The sequence below is a fragment of the Cryptotermes secundus genome, unplaced genomic scaffold, assembly GCF_002891405.2.
Source record: "Cryptotermes secundus unplaced genomic scaffold, Csec_1.0 scaffold709, whole genome shotgun sequence".
Classification (NCBI taxonomy): Eukaryota; Metazoa; Arthropoda; class Insecta; order Blattodea; family Kalotermitidae; genus Cryptotermes; species Cryptotermes secundus.
The window spans coordinates 1,086,492-1,105,591 of NW_019738358.1; the positions used below are offsets into that span (position 1 = coordinate 1,086,492).

The 19,100-nt window shown below is 45.2% G+C and overlaps 1 protein-coding gene across 2 annotated transcripts in view; it reads left to right on the forward strand.

Annotated features, from left to right (window-relative positions):
* The window catches only part of LOC111870882 (tetraspanin-9), a 49,398-nt gene that overhangs the window by 358 nt on the left and 29,940 nt on the right, over positions 1–19,100 (forward strand). The window lies entirely within an intron of this gene.

The window sequence follows — 19,100 nt, forward strand, 5'->3', positions numbered from 1 at the left end:
TCAGCATCTGCTGGTAATTAGTGCTTTAGCAGTGCAGTAGACATTAAGACACATGAAACAATAATTATGTAATATCTGACGTTCTTATGGGGGTAACTATGAAGAATACTGTTGTATGGGATATGACACTATATAGCCTGTTTGATGTTTACTAACGATACTGAAGAGACTGCTGCTTCCATCTTCAGGGTAGAAGAGTGAACCGTACGGGAGAAAGGTACCACTATTCCCATTTGTTCGCTCTTAACCACGGATTTTATCCTCTTTTCCTCACATCACTGACGGTTTTATCTCTCTCTGCTTGCTCTTCTAACCTGAAGATGGAAGTAGCAAAACACAAGCAAGTCTGAGTCTGTTTCATAGTCTGGATGTGCCGAGTTCGAATTTTAGCTTTATGACTGTGGATTTTCGTGGTTTACTCAGCTGTTAGTGCAATAAAATAGGCCACGACAGCTTTATCGAAGGTCCATAACCTCCTCCAGGAACAATAGCGTTAAATAATCTAACAGGCATATCAGTGTGTGTGTGATATAAGCATGCTTACTTAACAGTGAATTTTAGCTGTAATTATCTAGACCTGTATATAGATGGTATTTTGTTCTAATCTCTGACGAATCACGGATTATCTTGACCTGAGTTCCTGGTTTTCCTCAGTCTCTCCAGGCGAATGTTATGATAGTAAGTAACTTCAAACAAGGCACGATGTGTCCTTCCGAACTCTTACCTACCGTCAACTGGGGTAACTTTTTGTCGGCATGGTTGAGTTTGTGTCCAGTCGCCTTTATCAAAACGCGACGTTATTTTATCGCCCATACTATTTACTAGAACACAAACAAGTTTTAGCAAACTTTTGAAACTTGTTTGTGTTCTAATTAGCAGTACAACTGATAAAATGACGTCACGTGATGATAAAAGTGACGCCGCAGAGAGCCACCCATGTCACACGAAGTGGCCCCCAGTTGACGGTACTCAGCATTCACGGTTCAATTTCCAATCCATCTGAGGACATAACAGCGTCGACAGTTAAAGCATTATCGTTATATGCATTAAACTTTTAAAGCACAATGGTTACTCTACGTATCATATGCTTTAACACTAAAAATATCTGCATATTTCTCACACAGGGTATTTAAGGGTTTCGTATGATAAAAGGCAAAACCATCCCTGGACTTAATGAATTAAGCCCCATGTCATGGAGGCGTATGGGGAAGTGGATGTATAGCTACACCTTTCTTTACCTCGGCTCTAGATCGGGGTGAGTGGTCAGTTTGAAGCCCCCTGCCACTTAACTTTGGGGAAACATACACCTATGCCCTTTCGTAAGAGACTGGGTGTGAGCATGAGTGCCTGTCTGGACGTTATGGAGAAGGAAAAATCTACTTCCCTTACTGAAAACAGAGCTCCGTCACCGACTCAGCGGGCGTCTAACCCTTAGTCAATTTTCTGTACCGTCAGTATAATCAGCAGTTATTTCCAATACAGTAATGGAGACTAGGAACTAAGCTTTTTTTATACTAGATGTACCTTTCGCTTCAGAGGACTAAGAAAGAAAAATGAGTAGGAAATGGCCGTGAAAAACTCGTAAGCGAAGTGAGGGCCGACAGACAGGAGATACTGCAAGGAACCTACGCCAAATGACCACGAAATGCCATTTTATGTGGAACTTCACACAATATGAGAGCCGGGATAGTGCAGTCGGTGTAGCGAGTGGTCAGCTTCACCCACTGGCCGCTTAACCCCCAGGGAAAGAGCTCCCGGTACTCATTAGATAGGAACCGGTCTGGACGACGTGAAGAAGAGAATAGTCTCTTGCCCCTGCCGGGAATCGAACCCTATCGCTATAGCGACTCATATTTGGGGCTCTCGTCAAGACCGTGATGGCGGAAGGGAAGATGCTTGCTCTGTGTCGCCGGGAAATAACTTCGCGCATGGAACAGAGGCTTCTTGCTTCTTCAGTGGAAATCTCCGTCCCACAGTAATAAATTCAACCCCTCGCGTGACGGAGATAACAAAGAGTGTATAGTTGCAATGTTATCTGTTAGTGACATTTTTGTAGATACCGTGAGCCAGGCTTCATCTCGTGGTCCGGCTGTAGTTACAGGCACTCGTACCACTCATGGCACGTCAAGTACACGTATTTCCTAAAGGTAGACCGTTATTTTCCAAACAAGAAGGAAAGAGGATCCCTGGACTTAGGTAGGGGATAATATTAAAATGTATCTCAGAAAATTAGGATAGGGTAGTAAGACTGGATATTCATTTGGCCCGGGTAGGGACAATTGCAGGACTCTTATGAACACGGTAATGAACATTTGGCTTCCAGGAAATGTTGGGAAATTCTTGAGTAACTGGCGGCTTGTGACGAAGGACTCAGCTCTCTGGAGTTAGGCAGTTCTATTCACAGCAAAGGCCTTGCACCTCTCTAATCTCCAAAGCAGGGAGCACAGAGTCAGGTTGTGGCTTCCGGACTGTGACACCGTGTAGTATAACGAAGTTTAGGAGGAACCTGCTGCCTCCATCTTCAGGGGTCGTATGGTTAGTGTGAGTGTGCAGTTAGGCTGTTGGAGCAGGTCACGAGAATCAGTAAATCACTCAATGTGGATATGTTACTGTGAAATTAATAATTGATAATTATAAGCAGAGTAAAAAAAAATGTAAAGCTATCCCTGTAAGAGGCCGTGAAGGCCCATAGGGTTGTGAGACGTTGAGGGCCCCACATTATCTAGACAATCGGCTCAAAGATGACGGTAAGGTTGTCAGCCTTACGCACCGGCCGCGCTTTACTCCCCAGGAAAATTATTTAATTAATTCCTGGTACTCATTTCTGTTAGAGGCTGAGTCGACCCCAGGGCCATAGTGCGGCTGGAAGGATCAGGTCAATTGACAAAGATCCAATGACCTCATCGGGACTTGAACCCGCGACCTTTTGGCTTGTAGCATAGTGCAACCAACTACGCCACCGCAATAAAGGTAAAGTTGTCCCTGTGCTCAACGGATTTAAGCACTGCGCCATGAAGGTGTATGGGGGAGTGGATGTTTATATCCACATTTTCTTGACCTCGGCACTAGTTGGAGGTGAGTGGTCAGCTTCACGCCCCGACCGCGTTACTCCCGGGGATAGAGCCCCCGATACCCATTGGATAGGAGGTTGGGTGGATTCCAGAGCTGGTCTGGACGATTCGGAGAAGAGAAAATTCTTGACCCTACCGGGACTCGAACTCCGACCCCTCAGTCGTCCGGCCCGTAGCCATTCGCTATACCGACTACGCTACCCCGGCGTATGGTAATTATACTGTAACGCGGATGGCCGGAGCGTTGCTAGGTAGCGGACCGATAGGCACCCCGCGATGAACGCTCGCAACAATGGAACAACGAGGTTATTCAAGCTGCTTCTAGGCAACGGCTCGGTAAACAAATTTCCGAGCAGGAACAATGGCGTCACGCTGCAACAGTACTAGCCATCACGGGTACTTGTTTTCTGTGTTGTCCGTGCGGCGCCTATATAACGCTGCTACGAGACTTCTGTACTTAAAACGGAGTGTTTAAACTGCCTATGAGTATGTGTATTATAGCTATATTCTTGGAACAAAGTTGCATCATCGTTAAGTCAGCGACGCAGATCGCTACGTCATCATTGGAAAGTTACTAGATTCTTTTTTCGACACACTTCCGGTATTCATACGCAGGTGGGAAATTCAAGCATACACAGAACTTTTCTTCCGTAAGGTTCCATACACATGGTGTGGCGTACTCTGGTCCGCATAGTGACTTATGTACTACCTGCCTGAACGTTAAACAATCAGTTATTCTTAATGTATGTAATGTAATGTATGTTTCCTGTGAGGTACGAACGGAGTTCTTAAATATGAGCTAAGTGTATCAAAATTACTTTCAGTCATACACAGTACAACCACATGTTCACCTTTCCTCTGCTCAGTTCAAAGTCCACATCTTCATCCTTTCCATTTTCATTTTCTAAAGCTGTACGCTACATCAAACGTCCTTCTACCAGAAAAGCAAATGGGCACTGCCTGGGAACCTTCCAAATTTTCTCTCTCACTACTCACTAGGCTGAGTGAACCCCAGGGCCATAGTGCGGCTGGAAGGATTAGGTCAATTGAAGAAATCCAATTACCTCATCGGGACTTGAACCCGCGACCCTCCGGCTTGTAGCATAGCGTACCCCAAGCATAGATACAACGTTACCTTTTTACGCATAGGTCACCAAAGCGGTCCTCTCCTTCAGGGTAACTACCAGAACCGTGTATGAATGTCTCATCTCTCCTGCGCCTGGTGATGGAATTTCCAAATAAATACCTTTAGGATAGTTTTCGTGTGTCCACGAAGACTTGTGAGACTGAAGTTTTGTGTGGGCTGCAACACACAGGTATATCCATGCATGGCACTGGAAGGGGCACTTCGCAAGGAAACAGCGGACAGAAAAAGAAGAAATCTTATATATCAGCGCTCTGGTCAGTGATTTAATTTGCAGGGGGGGGGCAGTGTTGGAGGTGCAACTTTTTGTCATGGTTATAGACTGTTGTATGCTAAGCCGCACCTTCACTTCTAGACTGTCCCTGCAAATGAAGTCATGAAACGTAATTGAAAGACGTAAAGATGTATTTCCCTTGCGACGAGCTGATCACCCGCCCAAGGGGAAAGAAAAGATGTATTTCTCTCTTTCTTCAGTCTGTCCAATCAAATGCTGGAAGAGTACATCAAAGTAAGATACTACCGCCTCCTTCCACATCCCATCCAATTCATTATTCACTGCACATCCTTCCATTCGACGCTGTACAGTCTGAGTGTCTACTGACATCGGTAAAGTAAACCATGGGGTATAACTCCGTGTATTTCAGAGTTTCGGGGGAACATATCGTCTCCATCTTCAGAGTCGAGGAGTAAGAAGTAGGAATCCAGCAGAAGTTGGCGGCAATTCTATTGGATTACTCTTCAGTCCTGAAGATGGAGGCGATATTCTCTTCCGAAACGTCGGGTCTCCGAATTACACGGCATTATAACTTAGAAGACGTCACTCTTCATAGTCCCCGCAGTGAGGAAAACATACCCAACGTAAATAAATACGTGCTTTATCTCTCTCTGTTTCGTCTTCTCCTCTAGTTTCTTTCGCTCTTCTTTCATTTTATTTATTTGCTTCATTTCCTGTACTTTATATTTCTTTTCTTCTATTGTCTTCCTTTCTTTTTACTTTCCTTGATTCTTTTCACGTCTTTAGTTTGCTTTTTTTCACTTCTCACTTCCCTGTTTTCTGCCCCCCTTTTAGTCTACTCTCTTTTCCTCAATCGCACTTCATTTTTTCCCTTTTACGTTCTCTTCCACGCAGTCTTTCTTTCTTGTTGTTTCGGGTCTTTTCTTACTTTACATTTTTATTCTTTCATTTTTTCCTTTTCTCTTCCCTTGCTTTATTTTAATCCTTGTACTCCCTCTTAAATAAAAGTAAAGCTATCCCTGTAATAGGCCGTGGACGCCCATATGGTTGTGAGACGTCGAGGCTCCCACATTTTCTAGAGTGTCGGCTCACAGATGACCGTAAGGTTGTCAGCCTTAAGCGCCCGTCGTCCTTTACCCCCAGGAAAATTCCTGGTACTCATTTTTGTTACAGGTTGAGTCGACCCCAGGGCCATACTGCAGCTGGAATGATTAGGTCAATTAAAAAAATCCACCTCGCCGGAATTCGATCCCATGACCTTCCGACTTGTAGCATAGTGCCTCAGACCTCTTACCTTTTCATTTTTTGTTTGCATTTCTTTTTCTTATTTTACTTCTCTTCATTGTTTGCTCTTTTCGTTCTTTTTTTACTTTTTCTTTCAGATATTCTATGTAATTGTATTTTATTTTGTCTTTCTTTCTTTTTTCAGTTTTACGTTCTATTCCTGGCTACCTTTTGTACTTTCGTTTTGTGTATCTTACTTCTTACTTCCTTGTACTTTCCTTTCCAATCATACGTGTTGCAACATGTAGATACAGTTTCACCAGAAATCCATCACGAACGCTTATCATCTGTCTAAAACATCTTTGAGGGTGCTTTATGTCTTGAGCAGACAAGCTTTTGGAACAACAGCCCTGCTTGTTCAACGAAATCTGCGGTATGCCGATTTTCGTTCGCATCGGGCGTTGAAAACTGAATCTAGTATACTTTGTAATGAAGTCGTAACGATCTACGTCATTACCTGATGATGACGTACGACCAGAGATGTTTCAGGCGCGGCATACCTACTTTGAGAACTGCTCCTGACCTGCATGCGCGAGGGCCCACCATTCTTAGACTGTGGGCATGAGAATTTGTCGGCCCTGCTGCCGCGATCCTGGGAAAGTGCCCGACCTCGGGCACTAACCGCGAATTTCCTCAGGAACACGGCAATTGACACTCTCAATTACGACAACAAATTGCTGAATTGCAACTGTCCCCTGTTTCCCAGGGTGGGGCTCTGTAACGGGCAGATTAGCCAATGCAGACAGTACGGAGAGCAAGACAGGATAGAGCCTACGTCACAGTGCAATACGCAGCATTCCCTGCGGCGTTCTTTGCGGTTTAGCAAATTTGCTTGTTGATTGATGGCAGAATTTAGTTTAAAGTGACCCATATAGGATTCCGGACACACTGTGAAACGGTTTGTGGGACTTCAGCTTCTTTCATAGCTCTATGTGAAGCAGACTTTGCAATCCGGTCAGAATTGCTGAAAAACAAGCTTTCCCTGTGCTTAATTAGTTATTTTTTATTGCTAGTGGGGTGGGACTAAGTCCCTTATACTGCGACCACTTCTGGCCTATTGTACCAGCCCCAGATGATAGGTGAGGGTGATTGTGGAGCAATTGGTGGAATGAAGATTGGCAGGGGAAACCGAAGTACTCGGAGAAAACCTGCCCCAGCGCTACTTTGTCCACCACAAATCCCACATGACCAGACCCGGGTTCGAACCCGGGCCGTCGCGATGGGAAGCCAGCGACTAACCGCTTGAGAGCTTAATTAGTTAAGTACCACACCATGAAGGGAGCTGGAATAGCTCAGTCGGTATAGCAACGGGCTAACGACTCGACGACCGAGGTTCGAATGCCGGCGTGGGCAAGGGAATCTTCTCTATCTTACTGCCCCCAGACCGGCTCTGGGACCGATCCAGTTTCCTGTCCAGTGGTTAACTGGGCTCTTTCTCCCTGAGCAAAGCGCCCGGGGTGGAAGCTGTCCATATACCTTCATCTACTGCAAAGGTGGAGCTACACCTCCATTCCACTATACGTATTCATGGTGGTGTGCTTAATTGGTTGAGCACAGGAACAATTTACTTTTACAACGCCATGAAAACGTATGGGGCATTGGAAGTACGATATAGCTCCGCCCTTCTTGACCTCTATACTGAATGGAGGCGATTGGTCAGTTTGGCCCCCCTACACCTTTATGACCCCGGAAACAGCCCCCCCCCCAGTTCTCTTTCTATAGGGGACTGCGTGAGCCCCAAAGACGGTCTGGACACTGGAGCTGAAAAATCTCTTGCCCCTATAGGGCGTCTAACCCCCGATTCCTCGTTCGTCAACCCCGTAGCCCTGTCGATATGTCGACTGAGCTAACCCGGCTCCTTGTAATCGATCTATGTGACAAAAAATTAAAATGGGTACAAATCGTTATGCAGTGACCTTTCATATCCAGTTTCACAAATATTCGAATAACGGTTGACGAGATACGTGAAAAAGTTCGTTCAATATGGCGGAAACTCAAAATGGCCGACTAACGATACACGAGAAGATTGTTGTCATCAGATATGTAACGAAGTGTAGTCCACTAAAAGTTCACCTTCAGTGTCGTAGAGTAATCCAAGCAAGTAGCCAACAAGAAGTATGTACCGTGATAAGAACCCTAAATCCAACAACATTGTATAGACATATAAATCTCTCTTATGGCAATTCACCAGAATCTGATTAACGGTTTATGCCATACAATGAAGGCTCATGACCTTTTCGAAGTCTCGAATATCGAATTTACAGAACATTTTCCCTGGTGACAGACAGACTGAGCGAAATGACATTCAAATAATTTTTGTCGGTGCTTTGAAATCATTCGAAACGTAATCCTTTAAAAGACTGGATTTCTTCTAATTAATATAAAAGAATTCAGTTCGTACCTCACAGGAAACACATTACGTCGCCGCTACAAAGACTGGTTAATGTTGTGTAGGGAAGCAATTGCTGTCTATTATATTTTGCGAGCAGAATACAGAGTTGTAGTGTGTTGAAGCATGTGGTATATATTGTGATATGTAGACCCATTGCCAAGCAATAGCTGTATAAGCAGGCGACAGTACAACAGCCGTTGCGAGGGAGCAGCTCTGTGGACACGTTTCCCCGGCAACGAGAGAACACGCAATGACGGTAGAGACATTTTCTATGCGCTCCGTGCCGGGGCTATATAACGAGGCTATTAGTTCGGTTTAGTGAAGAAGAGGATTGAGCGCGAGCAGAGTCACACCCCAGTAGAGAGGGAGGGAGTGGCCAGTAGTAGTCAGAACCCTTCTCTCGTCGAAGGCGAGGTTCCACTGCAAAACATAAAATTCTGGAGACAACAAAAATATGGTCATGGGCCCTGACGGGGCCCGAAACCACGAACGACTGTGCTGTCTAGGTCCAACTCAATTTACTGTACTATACTGGACTAGACTGGACTATTGGGGTCAGCGGACGCGCGTGGAGGCGAGTTCGAATACCTCCACCGTAGCCCTGAGAGTCGCAGGACACGACGAAAAGGGAACTCAGTGGCTGGGAGTATAACTGGGCCACTCTCTTCCTGGGGGATAAATACGGGGATCGGACCCTCCAGACTGGCGGAGTCTCGCATTTGAGATAGTAAAATATGGTCATGAGTCCCGCTGTACTCAGACCCGAGAATGACTGCGCTGGCGAGGCCCAGCAGAAAATATAAACGAGAGACCTGTCGTTCCGTCACAGAGGACTCCCCACATCAACAAACCCGCAACTGTCTGACAGTAATAAAAATCTGTTCTTGGGCCCCAGATATGGGCTTCACACCGACACAGACTGGCCTACTGACCGTCGGTCATAACGTAACTTTGACTTTGTGTAGTTGAGTCGGCCAAGTGCTGCAGCTGTGAGAAATGAGAAGCTCGTAACTGAAGCCAGGAACAGTTCGGGAACCCAGAGGAAGGGAAACGTGCGCCGTTGAAGCCGCTACCAAGCAACGGCTAATGAAGACTGAGAAGACTTTATATGTGCTGTTGTTACAGTGATCTTTAGAGTGTGTAACTCAGTGAGACTGTCGTAGTTATTTGTAATTATGTTCTATAAGTGTCCAGTAAATTATACACGTATTACCAATTCAAACCCTATCGTCACTCGATCACGTGACAATATGGAACCCACTGGGCGTTGAAATGTTAACTAGAGATGAGTGTGGAATAAAGTGTATATGGGAGAGGCCCTGCTCTCGTGTTAAACGAGATGCATCAGCAGGAATCAGCCGTAAAGATGCAATATCGCACACGGAACGGAGAAGCCACCCTGAGCCACTTCATTGCCACTGTGAAGTAGAGGGGATGCAGAAAGGGTTGTTAGGAAAGGTTAATGTTTCTCGCAACGCGATATCGCCATGGATCCGCCATTTCTGTAGATCATGATGCTATTATCAAAAAACAGAGCCTGCGCTCGAATGGTGCGTACAGGCTGTGCTTTTTGACTTGGCCTCTGGATTGCGCATGAGCAGAAGTATAGCAAGAAGTAGCGGAACAGTGGCTGCAGCTGCAATGTGGGAGGGAGATAGTGTGACGCACTGTTCTAAGCCATACATACCCTAAAACCCTTATGTTAGTCAGTAGACTCAACCAAATTCACTGTGTATTATGTTGATAACGGTCGGGTCAAGAAACTCTGACAGTATTTTTATATGGTCTTGCCACAGTTTTCTCCTACATGCTAGATTCTCTTCGTGAAGCCTCGGGTTCAATCCGTGGTTATATCACTTGATATTCGTGGTGGACGAAGTTGTATTGGAGCAGGTTATTCTCCGCGTTTCTTCGTGTTTTCCTTCTGTTAATCCATTCCACAATTGCTCCATACTGATGTGATGTGGGGTAGCCCTAACCAGGCAGCACATTAACAGATCCTCGGTCTTTAAGTTGTGGGCTTCATATCTGACGCTACACTTGGCTGTTTGCAGTATGAAGATGTTGAAGTTTCGATAAATAATAATGAACTTAAAAATATAACATTCACTAAATATTGTTCAGATGGTCGAATCACTAAGGAAATTGTCCTGAACTGGGTTTGACATGTGACACACATAAGAGAGGCTATGAGTTCCTTCAAAATTTTAGTTAGGAAATATAAAGGTCAGGAGTAACTTTAAAAAATTAATAATATATTCAAGGACAATATTAAAATATGTATTATATGTGAATTCAGTGGTTAACGACTTGGCTAAATACGATATATGATATAAACTCCGTCCTAAGTGCAACAATATATTGTAGGTCTTTCGTCTTGCTTTCTTCTACACTACATGTTTCGGCCGCAAATGGCCTTCATCAGGTGTATACACTCACGTAGCTGTTACACTGCACCCAGTTTAAAATTAAAAACATACAGGTCTTCCCAATTGTTCCCTTCGTCGCTGCTAACAGGATCTACTTCGCTACGTCAGTTTTGACCTTCATGAACTGGCACTTTTAAAATCTTCAGTTCCAGTTTTAAAAATTATTTAAAAAAATTTTTTCCCCCCAAATTTTAAATTTAAAATTTAAAATTCTCAGGGTTACTCGCCCCACGTCTGTAGTGCTGCAGCGGCTACTTCTTGTTTTCAGCACTGTACAGGTGTTATTCTGTGCAGGCTCCCTGTGTGCGTGCCGCTGCTTATCTTTACTACGTGTGCGGTGCAGTGTAACAGCTACGTGAGTGTATACACCTGATGATGGCCGTTTGCGGCCGAAACATGTAGTGTAGAAGAAAGCAAGACGAAAGACCTACAATATATTGTTGCACTTAGGACGGAGTTTATATCATATATCGTATAGAGTGCAACAGGATGCTTAAATATAATATTGGCTAAATATATCAGAATTGCTTACTCTCTGGCCAGTTAAAATCTCGCATACTTAGAGAAAGGTGATCTGATAATGTGCTGCGTGATTAAGGCTGTCGCACAAATTAAGGGACAGTGGTGGATGAGTATGGAGCAATGGTGGAATGATGATTAGGAGAGGAAAATCGAAGGAATTCGGAGAATAACCTGCTGGAATGTCGCCTCATCTATCATGAATCTCGCAAGAAGTCCCCTGGGACTGAACTTGAGGTCCCGGGGTGAGAATCCAGTGCCTAACCACGGCATGATCCACTCTGAATTATTACTATTAGTGTTCTAATTAATTATTTTTTTCCAGTTTATTCTTTGAGCTATCTCTTCCGTTTCTTGATAACGGAGGTGGGATATTGGGAGTCACCGTTTCCTGTGTATGAGCTGGCGGTTTTGTTCCTGTAATAGCGTCCCTTACATGTAAATATTTTCCTTATTTTCCTATACGTACAAGGACTGATATTTACCATTGTCTCTACATAGATTCGGGTTACCATAGCAAGGGATTGTCGGCCCTTAACATGTTGCATGAATGTAGGTTATGTAGTATTCCACGAACAAGAGAGCAGTTTATTTCAGTGTATCGTGTCTATTATGTCATTATTGATAATATGTTAATGTGGATATGTGAAGTGCAGAATACTACATAAAGGCGACGATTTACAATTGAGTATTTATGCGTGTTATTCGTGAAAGATGGTGTTAAACGTCGGTCTTGACGCATCGTTCGGTAATATATGGGGTTGGAAAGGTAAGGAAAGCGAGGGAAGTTGGTAGAACGAAGCTTACATAACTAGGGACGAGACTTCCGGTGAAATTTCGTTGGGTGTTTCAGTGGCGTCTCTTGAAGTTCTGGTTCCGTGACCAGGAGCTGCTTGACGTCCGGATTTCGCTTCAGTGCGGTGCTCTGCTCGCTGTGGTTGGGCCGTACTCGGGTGCCATAAGCAGGGGCAGCGTTGTGCAGTTCCTGGGAGCGAATCTGGGGCGGAGTGTCGCCGACATTCTGCAGTGTAGCGTTGTCAGAAGTGCAACTTCCTGGCAGCAACGTAACAGGCCTGTTAGAAAGTCTCCCCGTCCTGTTGACTGCACAGCCGTCTTCGCACTAGGGGAGGAGATAGATAGATAGATAGATAGATAGATAGATAGATAGATAGATAGATAGATAGATAGACAGACAGACAGACAGACAGACAGATAGATAGATGGCAGTGCCATAGCTCAGGCGGTTAGTAGCTGGGTTCCCAACGCGGCGGCCCAGGTTCGAGCCCGGGTCAGGTCACGTGCGATTTGTGGTGGATAAATTGGCACTGGAGCAGGTTTTCTCCGAGTACTTCTGTTTCCCCTGTCAATCTTTATTCCACCAATTGCTCCACAATCATCATCATCTATCATCTGGGGCTGGTACAGTAAGCCAATAGTGGCCGCAATACCAAGTGGACTCAGTCTAACCCCACTAATAAAAAACACAAACTCCGTGGCTTGAGTTCTCAAGCGAACTATTCCGACCTAGCGACCGCCGCTTGTCGGTGAAGTTAGTGCCAACTTTAACGGATAGAGGGTGTCGCGTGGTCAGCGCAACGGATCCCCAGGGCCGTTAATCTCGGTTTTATAGACCGGAGCCGCTACTTTTCCATTCAAGTAGCGCCTCAATTAACCTCACGAGGCTGAGTGGAACCCGTTCCAGATCCACTGTTTCTCAGAAAATCGAACCCGGACCTCTGACCACTCTGGCCACTAGACCATTAATAATAATAATAATAGATAGATACATAGATAGGTAGATAGATTCAGTTCAGTTATTCAGTACAGAGGGGGTGGGTTTCCCCATGCACCGCGACTAATAGTCTATTGTACGTCCCCCTTTAATTTCTACTGTCTCCATACCCTACCGATACTGGTTCCCGCTATCTCCCCTTTCTGCCAGCGAGGTCGGCCCTCTGCTGACATTGGTACCCAATAACTTCCCCATCTACCGGAGGCATTGGAAACTACTTGGGCGGGAAACATTTTACCTAATTTTGCTCAGAGGTCTCCTAGAGACACGGGACCCACGGCTTAAAGTCCCTCCCGGAGGACTTGTTCCCTGAATTTTTCCGCCCTTAAAAATTCCACGACCTCCGCCGGGTTTGAACCCGCGTACCTTGAGTCATGAGGTGGGAACGTTACCCCTAGACTAGATTTTTTCTCCAATACTAATTTTATTAAAAGCAAGATCAAAGAAGAATGAAGAGTCACTGCAGAAATCAGAACCTGCGACTGCCACGGAAAGCAACCAAGCGCCAGTCGGAGGGAATGTAATATGTGGCTGTCTGGTGGCTGATCTTTCTCTTTCCCAGGACGTGACCATTCAATCAGGAGCCTCTAATGGAACCCATGTCGTTTGCCCAGGAGGTACATGTACAGACAGACGGATGGGTAGATCTGTAGTCAATGTTTCTCAACCACCGGGCCCTCGTCTTATCGAAAAAAGAATTTAGCCGGCCGCAGTCTGAGAAAGGTTGAGAACCACTGCTGTAGATGAATAGGTAGGTAGGTGGACACACAGACTGACAGACACCGGCTGTCCTGACTGAGGTTTTAACTGGTTTTCCCCGTTCCCTCCACGCAAATACCGGGAAAGTACCTGTACAAGGACACAGCTGTTTTCTTTCGAATCCAAATCCTTTTAAATTTGTCATTCGTTAATTATCCCACTGTTCGGCGCTGCAAAGACAGTGAAGGGGGGGGGAAGAGAAAGTGGGGCGGAGGTAGTGACAGACGCTACATTTAAGGAGCGGGGGACAAAAACAATTTTTCTGCACTTTTGAAGGTTCGCAGGCATTTGCCCGTTCGTTCTTCTGGTAGAGGTACGTTTGACATAGGCTTAAAATGTAAAGTTCGAGGGTTTAAACTTTGACATGAGTAGGAGAGAGAAGTCGAGTCGGGGTTTTACTGCGCATGTTCGGAATTAGTTTTGATATGAACGTTTAAAGGGCTGCATTTTAGTGAAATTGATCTAACATTGGGAGGGCTACATAAGAGGGCTTCGTGTGAAGCATGCAGTACAACGTACTGAGTACCAACTCTTCATTTGCTCTAGGACCGAGGTTTCTGAGATACAGCTGTTTCACTGTACATTGATGTTGGCAGTGGAATTTTCGAAAATGTATTACACTAGGTAAACTGTACCAACTTTGTCACTTGAACAATAAATACTGGTATTAGAAACAGTACGTAATATCTCTTTCTTATCAAGAATTTTGGAACTGTACTGTGAACCAGTTAAGGGCTCTCGTGAACACGGTAATGAATCTTCCTGTTCCAAAAAATGTTGGGCAATTCTTGAGTGGCTGCGTAACTGGCAGCTTCTCAAGAAGGACTCAGTTCCATGGAATTAGTTTACTGTAAGTAAAGTAAGTAAAGGGTCCCACATTATCTAGACAATCGGCTCAAAGATGGCGGTAAGGTTGTCAGCCTTACGCGCCGGCCGCGCTTTACTCCCCAGGAAAATTATTTAATTAATTCCTGGTACTCATTTCTGTTAGAGGCTGAGTCGACCCCTAAACTGATCCACAGAAGGAAAACGAATGGAGCTGGTAACTCTTCCCTTTGTTCGAACTGGTTCTGTTAGGGCTTCTTTGCCGGTCCCTATGTCTGAACCAGACTTCCCACACGCGTCTAGCTCTCTTTGCTTATTGCTTCTTGTTGGATCCTCTCTTTGCTTATTGCTTCTTGTTGGTTGCTCTCTTTGCTTACTGCTTCTTGTTGGTTGCTCTCTTGGCTTATTGCTTCTTGTTGGGTGCTCTCTTTGCTTATTGCTTCTCGTTGGATGCTCTCTTTGCTTATTGCTTCTTGTTGGTTGCACACTTTGCTTATTCTTCGACCCAGAAAATTGGATTATTATGTTCCTCCGAAACGTCAGTGAACTACACTGACTACACGGCGTCACATCCAGGAAGGTAATTCCGTTTAAGTGGAGGCGACAGTCAGACAGAGAATGAGAGAGAGCTGGCACAAGGACTCGCGTCACTTGACGTCACATGTGACTTACCTTTATTTCTGTGCTGGTGAGACACGTGCTGTTAGCAGAGTCACCGTGGTTTGCATAAATGTGCTCACTTGCCACAGGTTCAAGACCCCCACTAGACACCGTTACGACAAAACACGGCCACTTTCCCTCGAACTCGCCACTCAAAATGGAAGGACTGCCTCGTACTGTTTTTCCCGGGGTTCATTGACCCGCGACAAATGTTTTGTCCAGTCAGTGCGGCCCCCAGTGGATCGGGCCACATGGCGGATCATTTATTGAACAGGCGAACCTTACAAAAAATGAATATATCCCTGTACTTAATTAATTAAGCACTGAGACGTGGAGATATATGGGGGGGGGGGGGTATAGCTCCACAATTCTTTACTTCGGCACTAGTTGGAGGAAAGCTGTCAGCTTCATGCGCCGGCCACTTTATCCCCTGGAAAGAGCCCACAGTACCCATGGATAGGGGGCTGGATGGGCCCCAGAGCCAGTCTGGGTATCAGCTGACGAACGGCACGTCCTGAAAAGGCTTTTTTATCTGAGGAAGAAAAACACGATATACTTTATTTCATCCTTTGAAAGTGACATTCCTAATCTAGAGCAACTCCACAATTAAGCTTACTTTAAGTGAAGTTTGTAATGATGATGACGGTAATTCAGTTCAATTCGTGTTTATTTACGTGCAAACTTAACAGCACAGAGGCCAATTACAAAGCTAGCACGAATAGAGAGAAATACACAAAAATATTTCAAAAAACAAAATACAAAATATGATAGTCTATATTAATTACACAGTTCGCATGAATAAAGACACAGAAACAAACACAGACAAAGCCACAATGTGAGAATTTTAGTTTCAAATAGAGCAGCATATAATAATAATAATAACAATAATAATTCAATTCNACGAAATTAATACAAATAATGATAATAAAAATAAATAGACTTTAAAGGATTCTGACGATGGTGTACAGAACTATAAGGTTTATTTTGGACTTTATCCATCGTCCGGTATATATAAGACAAAAACCACAACGTTAATAATAATAATAATAATAATGAAATTCTAAATTTTATATTGTAGAGGAATTTTTTGCCGATCACAATGGCCGCGCGGTCTAAGGCATGATCAGGTTTCGCCCGCTCGAGCACTGGGTTCGTGGATTCGAATCCCACTCGAAGTAAGAATTCCTGTGTTTGTGTTCTGTGTATAGGTAGAGGCTTTGCGACGGGTTATTCCCCGTCCAAGGAGTCCTCCTGTCTGTGTATAGGATTAAGAAACTGAAAAGCGACTAAGGCCCAAGAGAGGGCTGTCGAGACATAGAGGAATTGTCTTCCTGAACTCTTATTTTCACTTCGTGGAACCCCGGAGTTCAGCGAACATTTGGGAAAAACTGAGTCAGCTGTTTCTTCTTGGCCTCTGACTGGAGTTCTACGAGCCTGGTGTTTCGAGTGCCAGTGTCCTCGTCTGTAATTAACATGCGTTTAATTAACTGGTCAGATATTCTTCTATTTATGTAACCCGAAGGTTAATAACAGGCTTTACACCCAAATTATAGCGCAAGAATGGAGACAGCAGGTTCCCCCGGAACGTTGATACTGACTTACTTACCCGACTTCACGACAGGTCCCAGAAGATAGCAATTTTAATATCATATCCGTCGAGAACATCAAATCCCACAGAAAATGACCAGATAGCTCAGTCGGTATAGTGACGGGCTACGAATATGATGGCCCGGGGCCCCACCCAACCTCCTATCCAGTGGGTACCAGGGGCTTCTTCTTCGGCGGTAGAGCGGCTGGAGCGTGAAGCTGATCCAGTGCCGAGGTGAAGAATGGCGGAGCTATAACTCTACTCCCCTATACGTCTCCGTGGCGTAGTGCTTAATTAAGCACAGGGACAACTTTACCTTTACTGAGTAACAACAGAATTTTGAGAGAAGACCCCCCCCCCAGTGAGTTTGTCAGTAGGCTTTTTGTTACAGTTTCTTGGGGTGAGATGAGATTGAGTTCACTAATTGTCCTATTGTACCAGCCCCGGATGATAGATAATGATGATGGGTGTGGAGTAGTCAGTTGAATGAGAATTGGCAGGGGAAACCGAAGTACACGGAGAAAACGTGCCTTTGTCCACCACAAATCCCACACGAACCCAGGACGGCCGCGGTGGGAAGCCGGCGACTAACCACCTGAGTTATGGCACGGTCAGAAGTTTGTCAATAAATGTCAATTAGTAGAATTGTTTTGTTGAGTGATGGGCGAGATGCAGAGGCTGTAGGCTGAAGGCTGTAACTGCGCCAAAGCTCGCGATGTGAAAGTCAGCCAGATATGACAGCGACCTCCAGATAACGGTAGTTCAACTAATGGAAGATCAGTGTCGGAGGAGCTAAACACGCCACTGCAGGTCGTGACCTACTTGTGTCTGCAAGGAAATGTCTGTTTCTGGGTGGAATGCCAGTGTATATGTCTGTATCACAAGGTCAGGGCTGGATCGTTTTACCTTTCATCATCATAATTTCTGAACACACCCGGTTGCACTTCTGAAAGCTTTACAGAGTGAACCTAGGGTTAACAGTTATTTTTACTTGAAGTTTGAGCGGGCTAAAAAGACGTCTCCGTCCTTTATTTAAACGTAAGGTGTACATACATCGCTGCTACACTGTTTGGGGAACATGACATGTCTGCCTTATGAGATCATGAATTAGAAATATTTATATATCTCCCACCCTGAAACCGTTGAGCGGATTCAGACGAGATTTGGTATGTGAGGTCTACATTAATTATTATCAGATACATCAAATTTTGGTTCACATCGATTAAAGTTTTTCGAAAATGATCGCCCAAAAGAAATGTAAAAGGGGCACGCGGTAGCGTATTTGTTTGAGGCACTACTTTTTTTTAGGGTGGGACTTAGTCCCTTGGACTGCGGCCACTTCTGGCCTATTGTACCAGCCCCAGATGATAGGTGAGGGTGATTGTGGAGCAATTAGTGGAATGAAGATTGGCAGGGGAAACCAATGTACTCGGTGAAAACCTGCCCCAGCGCCACTTTGTCCACCACAAATCCAGTTGACCAGACCCGGGATCGAACCCGGGCAGCCGCGGTTGGAAGCCAGCGACTAACTGCTTGAGCTATGGCGCGGCCTAGTTGAGGCACTATACTACAAGCTGGAAGGTCGCGGATTCAATTCCCGATATAATTGGATATTTCAATTGGCCTAATCCTTGCAGCCGCACTGTGTCCCTGGGGTCTACTCAGCCTCTAATAGAAATGAGTGCCAGGAATCTTCCTGGGGGTAAAGGGCTGCCCGCCGACGCGTAAGGCTGACAACCTCACCGCTATCTGTGAGCCGATTTTCTAGAAAATGCGGGAGCCTCGACGTCTCACCACTCCATGGGCCTCTATGGCGGTGTAGCAGGATCATTACTGAACTGTTAATCAGAAGGGATTGGGAAGGAAGCGGGAGTTGACTAATCGTGGTACTCCTGCCACCTGGAGAGGCTAAGGAAACCACTATGAAACTCAGGAGATTCGGTGCACCGGTTTAGAATCGAACAGGGTATCCGCATATTACAGATGAGAAGCGTTACCGCTTGAGCCGACGTGCTTGATCAATTACAGTAAACAGGTTAACTTGTCCTCGTGCTTAATTAACTAAGCACTAAGCCATGAAGGCGTATGGGGGAGTGAATGTATAGCCCCACCATTTCTCACCTCGGCACTAGTTTTAGTGGACATCTTCACGACCTGGTCTCTTTACCACCAGGGGAAGAACCCCCGGTTACCATTGGTCAGGAGGCCGGGTGGGCCCCAGGACCAGGACATCATGGATTAGAGTACATCGATTCATCCTACCGAGAATCGAATCTCGGTCGTGCAGCCCGTCGCTATACCGACCGCTGTCCCAGCTCTCTTTGTCCTATATATACACACAAACAAATGAACGTCAAAGCTGTCGAGCTAGTAGATTTTTTCGGTAACGTTGTCGACTTGTA